Raw genomic sequence first — 7836 nt, forward strand, 5'->3', positions numbered from 1 at the left:
GAAGGTAACTTTTATTTAGTTATTTTACCCTACAAATGTAATCCTTTAATCAGACACTTCATTTTGTTTAATATATAAATTAAAGGTTTTTTTAATTTTTACGCATATGATTTTCTTTGATTTTGGTCAATGTCATTTAGGCATATGGAATATTTTGTTCTTTAAGTGTTTTTAATATAAATAATTTTTTAAATATATTTCAAACAAATAAGTATATATCTGTAAGTTTTATTTTATTAATATTAACTCATTATTTTAAGTCATATATTTATCAAGGTTTATGGCTACTTATGTTTTTAGAGAGAAAGAAATTATTATATAATATTTAATTATATAAATGTAAATTATATTGTGAATATAGTATATAATTTATACAGCCATTAAAATTGTAGTACTAATATTCTATAGAAATCAGTTATTACCATTATAATAACATAATTAAAATTATATAAGTGAGATTAGTTAATATTTAAATATTGAAGTCAATATAAATGTAATCTTATATTAATAATAAATTGTATTAAAATTCGTAATATATCGTGTTAAATCTATTATATTATTTAATCTTTCTCTGTTATTAATAGAAATGAAATACTGAGTAACAAAACACAATAATACAACAACTTTATTGGAATACAATATCTATATTTATCTTTATTTACATATAATAGAGAAGTTGATGTGGTCATAATAGGCTTGCATTCTATTTTCAGATTCTATTCAACTCTTCTTCTTTCAGTTTCTTGAAATTTTATTTAATTTTACTGTGCTAGTATTTTCTTTCAAAATTTCTGTTTTTGCTTATTTTTTCACTTCCTCTTTGTATTACACGCAATTTCTGTTAAACTAAAGGTTCGTTTTGCAGTAATTTCGTTTAACTATCGAATGATCTTGCATGCAGCAATTGATTCAGTGTTGACATAATTCCTGACAGCAGACACAGTTATACGGTTGATATATGCGAATGTTATTGGATGAGGCAGCTATTTACATTCTTAAAGTTAAATTATGGGTTTATAAGGTGAAATGCTAAATTTTTATGCCTCTTTTTACGAATATCTGAAACTTAAAAAACAAATTAGGGTCATAAACCCTATTATTTTACCCATCTTGTATTAGGGAGTCACTTGCACTTGTCTCCACTTATTTGGGACTTTGTGGAGGGAGAGAAATTCGCGATAAATGACAGCTAGGTAAGGTACCAATCTCATAGAATACTCTCTGTAAAACCCAAATGGTATTCCATCTGGACCTCGTGAATTATTTTATTCAACTGTTTTAGTTGCTCCTCTCTGCGAGCGATGCCTGTTATGTCCTCCATAGGAGAGGATGGTCATACTACGATATGTTTGTGTCCTAACAAGAGCAGCGTGTTTCGCTACGGACTGCTTTGGTAAGCGCGAAAGTGTCAAGAGAGGTGAGGTTCCAGTGGCAGACGATGCAAGTGAAGTTTAGTGCACCACGCTGTTCTTTACTGATTAAATTCCAAGAGCCTACGGTACTAAAAGAATCAACGCTTTGTATACTGCTCGCGAAAAAGGAAAACACCATGAACCACGAGTCGATAGGTCGCGCCCGGCTTTGGAGTAGTCATATCTTTGCGTTATGCACTGAGGCCCTGACGAACGCGCTCTTGAAGTGCAACCGGCGAAGAGTGAGGTGGTGGTAGCAGCAAGCAAGCGGCTCGGTGTGCCCGGTGGCTGAAACATGGTGCGCGGTCTTGTTCGCGGATCCCAGGTTCCCGTGATCGTGGCTATGCTGGTCTACAGCAGACCTACAATTACAAAGGTACAACACATCTTGGGGGAGGAAGACGTATCCTCACCAGTTCTGGAATGGGTGAGAAGAAATCAGCTGTCATGCTGTGTCTTTTTCACGTCGTCCAATTCCGCCTGTGAGCCCCTGGCTGTGTGTTTGCCCAGAGCGTGCTTGCCAGCTTGTCACGTCTGCCGAGTCACTACTGCTACTGCACTCTGTCGTCTCGTTTTGGGTAAGCTCACTGTCCCATAAGGAAAATGTTTCTGGTGGGTTTATTTGTTCTTCACTTAACTCCTTTATCTTGATATACGTACTCTGGAAGCGCCAAAGAAACTGGTATAGGTGTGTGTATTCAAATACAGAGATATGTAAACAGGCAGAATACGGCGCTGCAGTCAGCAAACCCCTGTATAAGACAACAAGTGTCTGTAGCAGTTGTTAGATCGGTTACTGCTGCTACAATGGCAGGTTGTCAAGATTTACGTGTGTTTCATGGAGTTACAGTCGACGCAAGAGCAATGGGACACAGCATCTCCAAGGTAGCGATGAACTGGGGATTTTCTCGTACGACCATTTCACTAGTGTACCGTGAAGATCAGGAATCCGATAAGACATCAAATCTCTGACATCGCTGCTGCCTGAAAGAGATCCTGCAAGAACGGATCCAACGACGAATGAGGCGAATCGTTCAGCGTGGCAGAAGTGCAACCTTTCCGCAAATAACTACAGATTTCAATGTCGGGCCGCAAACAAGTATCAGCGTGCGAATCATTCAACGAAACATCATCGATATGGGCTTTCGGAGCCGGAAATCCACTCCTGTGCCCTTGATGACTGCACGACGCAAAGCTTTACGCCTCGCCTGGCCCTCAACACCGACATTGGACGGTTGATGACTGGAAATATTTTGCTGCTCGGCCGAGTCTCGTTTCAAACTGTATCGAGCGGATGGTCGTGTACGCGTATGGAGACAAGCTCATGAATCCATGGACCCTGCATGTCAGGAGGGGACTGTTCAAGCTGGTGGAGGCTCTGTAACGGTGTGGGGCGTGTACAATTGGAGTGATATTGGCCCCCCTGATACGTTTAGATACAGCTCTGACAGGTGACACGTACGTAAGCATCCTGTCTAATCACCTGCATCCATTCATGTCCACTGTGCATTTTGACGGGCACAGACAACTCCAGCATGACAATTCGACACCCCACACGTCGAGAATTGCTGCAGAGTGGCTCCTGGAACACTCTTCTGAGTTTAAACGCTTCCGCTAGCCACCAAAATCCACAGAAATGAACATTGTTGAAAATATCTGGGATGCCTTGCAGCACGCTGTTCAGAAGAGACCTCTGCCCCCTCGTACTCTTACGGATATGTAGACAGCCCTGCAGGATTCATGGTGTCAGTTCCCTCCAGCAGCACTTCATACATTAATCGAGCCAATGTTGCGTCGTGTTGCGGCACTTCCGCGTGCCCACGGGGAATCTACACGATATTTGGCAGGTGTACCAGTTTGTTTGGCTCTTCAGTGTATCTATCAGTGTATTTGGTAAGTTGGAAATGTAACGAATTTTATTGACGGCCATCGTGCCTAGCTTTTGCATTTAAGTACTTGCTTGTGACCTCTCGCTCGGGAAATATTTACTGAGTAATTGCCAGTAGCTGTTACTTGCCTTACGTACGAGAAGTGTTTTGTTTGTCATTTGGTACACATACCGGTTCACGTTTCTTGATTTATCATTGTGAGAGACAGATTTCTCTACTAAACCAGCGAGGAGCTATATTTGGCATACCGCTGTTGCCTGAGTACCTTCCCTTTTGTTTTTAAAATTCTGTTTTATGTGTGTTTTAGAGACAGCTAATCTTACTTACTCCGACGGGCTATTGTAAGGTATACCGCTTCATGGTTAATTCAGAGTCTATAGACGCTTCCACTTCCGGAGTTTCTCTGGGAATTTAATGCCGATTTTACAACATTGACTGTTTTCGGAACTGGGCGCCTTATTGAATGTATTTTTCATTAAATTTTTCCTGATCTGTTGTGTGTATTCCCGAGATTAAGCAATTAATTATTTAATCTTTGCTGCTGTTGAAATTTTTTATTTTTCCTGTTCCTGTAGTCTTATTGTCTGTGAATCAAGGAAGATGCTTTTCTCTTTAGCGGAAAACGCAAAATATCTTGAAGCTTATATGTCTCGGTGTTTTAAGTAAATCTTTATTTTAAAGTGAATGGTACTTAGAACTGTTCTTGTTACAAATGATGTTGAATCGTCAACCACCCAGTCCTTTCTGTCCAAACTTCATTCTTCTTCTCTCGGAGCACTCGGGGGAAGCGACAATAAGCCACAAACGCACACCCCAAAACTTAAGGAACTCTGCTCTCTTATGAGAATGAACAATGCTGCGACTGCTTGCAGACCACGTTCTTCATTATCAGATAAACCCGCTCACGCAAACTCAACCATGAAAACAACAACAGCCTTGAGAAGATGCCTACATCTCTATCGGTTTACAATCTCCTTCATCCCTCTGACGCTCAATTGAGTTAGGTTATTTCCATCTCATACCACATAATTAAAACTGACCTGCCTAGAAGACGCGCTTTGTGAGATACTCCGCTAACTTCAGCGTTGCGAATTACCGGTCAAAATATCCTTCATAAATAAAAAGATCACTGCTGTTATTGCTTTACAGGATATTTATAATACGACTTACATGACCGCGTTGTATCTAGGATCATCTTTTGACATTTGGAAAAATGTTAATTTTCTCGCGTTATTTCGTAATTTCAGAGAAAGTCTGCAACACATAAAAAGTGAATTCCATTATTCAAAAATGGATTATGAGAATAATCTTTCCTTACAATGCTGGCTAGAAGCCGACGTCATAAAAACGTACCAAGGTACAATATTCTCCGTTACTGTAAATACGCTCATCAGGTGAACATCACGCCCACGTGCTTAATAGGGTCTGGTCCATATTTGGAACGCAGTCGGAATCCAACTGTGATTCTGCGGAACATGGCTTCGACAAGTCCTTAGGGAAGCAATAATGTTCACGAAGTCTACAATTGTCATGGAACCACCGATTACTGCCCTATCGGCCTGAATCCATGGCATTGTGTATGTGTCACGCAGCCTCTCGCCTATATGACGGCGTACCGGCACACGACCATCGAGCTGGTGTATCAAGACGACATTTATCCGAACAGGCGACACGTTAACATTGATCCACCGTCCAGCCTCGATGATACTGTGCCCACTGCAACTGTAATTGGCGACGCCGTTTAATTGACATGAGAACACGCGGGGGTCGTCAACTGCGGATGCCTATGTGCAACAACGTGCGCTATACCTTGTGCTGAGAAATACCGGTCTGCCCACACGCTGTACCCTCATATTTTGTCTTCAGAACTACAACAGATACCGCCGGTCCTTTTTTTCACAGAGTTAGCAAGCCTCGGGTCTGCGCTGGTGGTCTCGCCATCCTTCAGCCAATCCCCATAGATACTCACGACAGTAGCACGTGAACAATACACTAGCTTCACCTATTGCGCTATGCTTGTTCCCATTCACCGTGCTATAGCAATTGGCCTTTCGTCGGAGTAAATTATTTCTGTAAACTTCCAAAATGGCTGCCAGTATCGCTGCTATAATGATTTCCCATTCACCTCTCCTCCGTTTATATAAAGGACGTCCTTAATTACAGTTATAATTTGAAATCGCGCTGTAGAAAAAGAAATACTGTTTATAATGACATCAAATCTGAGCAGCATATTATTGATGCCGGATGTAACGTCATGGAACAAAAATTTAAAGAAAATTTGGCCTCTAGATGGCGCTGAAAGCGTCAGGATATGCATTCCAACATACACGGGGCACAAAGATATTCCTCCGTTTACGTATTAATTCTGTTGTCACACATTTTGTGCGTCAGCGGAATATTTCCTGCGTCTTATTTTACCATGTCCTATCTGTATCTCGGCGCCTACTCTAGTGAACGTGTGCTGGTTGTTTGTCTAAATGACTAGTGACCTCCAGTGTAAAATAGCATTATCTTCTCCAAATATTCCGTTAGTCGTCCTATTTTTCAAGTAATCCGTCGAGCCAAGGCACTTACGCGATCCTCAAATAATTCTCTTTTTGATCTGACTATTAATTAAATTTTTAAATTTTCTGAGATCACGACGAAACTACTATTCAGGAATTTCAGTGTCAGTGTTGTGTGGCATCATAATAGATACAATTCAGTTGACTGTGTCAGTAAGCTATACAATCTGGAATCAACGACGAGAGTTGGATGTAGACATGTAATGTTGAAACCACTCGCCGTCTTCAGCTTCCTCAAGCCTGGCTGACTTAACATTAAACTGACATTAATAACAGTGTCGCAAGCTTACATTTAGTGACAGCCTTTCTGCCTGGAAAACCACAGATCCTTTTTGCGGTAATGAACTATAGTAAGCACTCGAACTACACTCACTGTTAATCAAAGCACATGTTCAATACCACAAAACAACCATAAGAAGCACCTCTGCTGCACTGCTCAACTGTTTCTCGCATAACAGCTACTCTACTCCTTTCGCGTCGTTTCTGGCTTCATCCCTTTTTTGTATAATTCAATGGAATGTTTGCTGTCCGTGCTGTTTTCATGTTTCTGATTCTTAGTTTCCACATGTAAAAATGAGAAAAATGAGAACAAGGTTTCTGATGCTCTTGGACGGTTTAAAAATTTACTGTTTTCCGTTCCGTTCGAAAAAAGTGTGCTCTTTACTAAGTGCACCAACTCATATACATTCATGCACATCAATTTTAAAAAAGTTGGGAACTGAATGAGTCCCCATACTAGAATAATTTTATTTGGAGCAAATATAGGCCCAAATATTTCGATGTATGATGGGCTTGGTTACGAAGTAATAACTGCTTTCTCTTCATGAAAATACTACGGAATGCATGTGACTGCTCGCGTCATCAATCCCTGTTCGTGCGCGACTCTTTGTCGACCTTGAATTATGTTCTTAGGCCTGCAGTTCTGAAACTGCAATGAGCTCTTGTCGAGGCATCATCCATGCTGAAAAATGATTCCGAATATAATATAAATAAAGAAAATGGCAATCACTGACTTATGAAAGATTTCTTAATTTCAGGCTCATTTTCATGCGGGGGACTCACTGCTCACAGTGAACAGTGATCAATTCTGTCGCTGATAGGAAGTGGAAGTGGTAGCACCCATACTGCTTCAAGCATCACACAAGAAACATAAATCCATACATTCCAAACTTCCATCTCCAGATGAGCCTGAAAATATTTGTAACCCAGTTAATGGAAATGTGGTGTCACCGCCAGACACCACACTTGCTAGGTGGTGGCTTAAATCGGCCGCGGTCCATTTAGTACATGTCGGACCCGCGTGTCGCCACTGTGTGATCGCAGACCGAGCGCCACCACAAGGCAGGTCTCGAGATACGGACGAGCACTCGCCCCAGTTGTACGACGACATTGCTAGCGACAATACAGACGAAGCCTTCCTCTCATTTGCCGAGAGACAGTTAGAATAGCCTCCTGCTAAGTCCATGGCTACGACCTAGCAAGGCGCCATTAGCCTTACATAGTTTGAGAGTTATAGTATAAATGTCTCCAGAAGAACGCTGTATTCATCAACGAATAAAGTTAAGTATAAAGCAGCTACGTACTTTTCTTGCTACCATTCAATAGTTATCCTGTTCCAGAATTCACGCCCGTCTGCGTTAGATAGCGTGCCTATCGGCCCCCTCAAAATAACACTGTGTCGGCACTTCTGTCGACACATCAGGAAATTAACAAATTTTTCGCAAGTGGCTTGTCCTAGTTACCTGAACAATTCTTAACAGACGAAGGCGTTGCTGGACAGGATTAATTACAGGCAATAAAAATCGACATGAGACATAGTATATACGCGATAGAAGTCGAGTGGTATATTCACATTGAAAAATGGTACATATTTCACCAGTTTTAAAAGCAGAATAACAGACTTAAATAATAAATGAAAATCACCAGTTTACTTTTGTTCTACAGTATTACTGTTATGTAGGCATGCTGTTC

Source organism: Schistocerca piceifrons, chromosome 2, assembly GCF_021461385.2.
Source record: "Schistocerca piceifrons isolate TAMUIC-IGC-003096 chromosome 2, iqSchPice1.1, whole genome shotgun sequence".
Taxonomy (NCBI): domain Eukaryota; kingdom Metazoa; phylum Arthropoda; class Insecta; order Orthoptera; family Acrididae; genus Schistocerca; species Schistocerca piceifrons.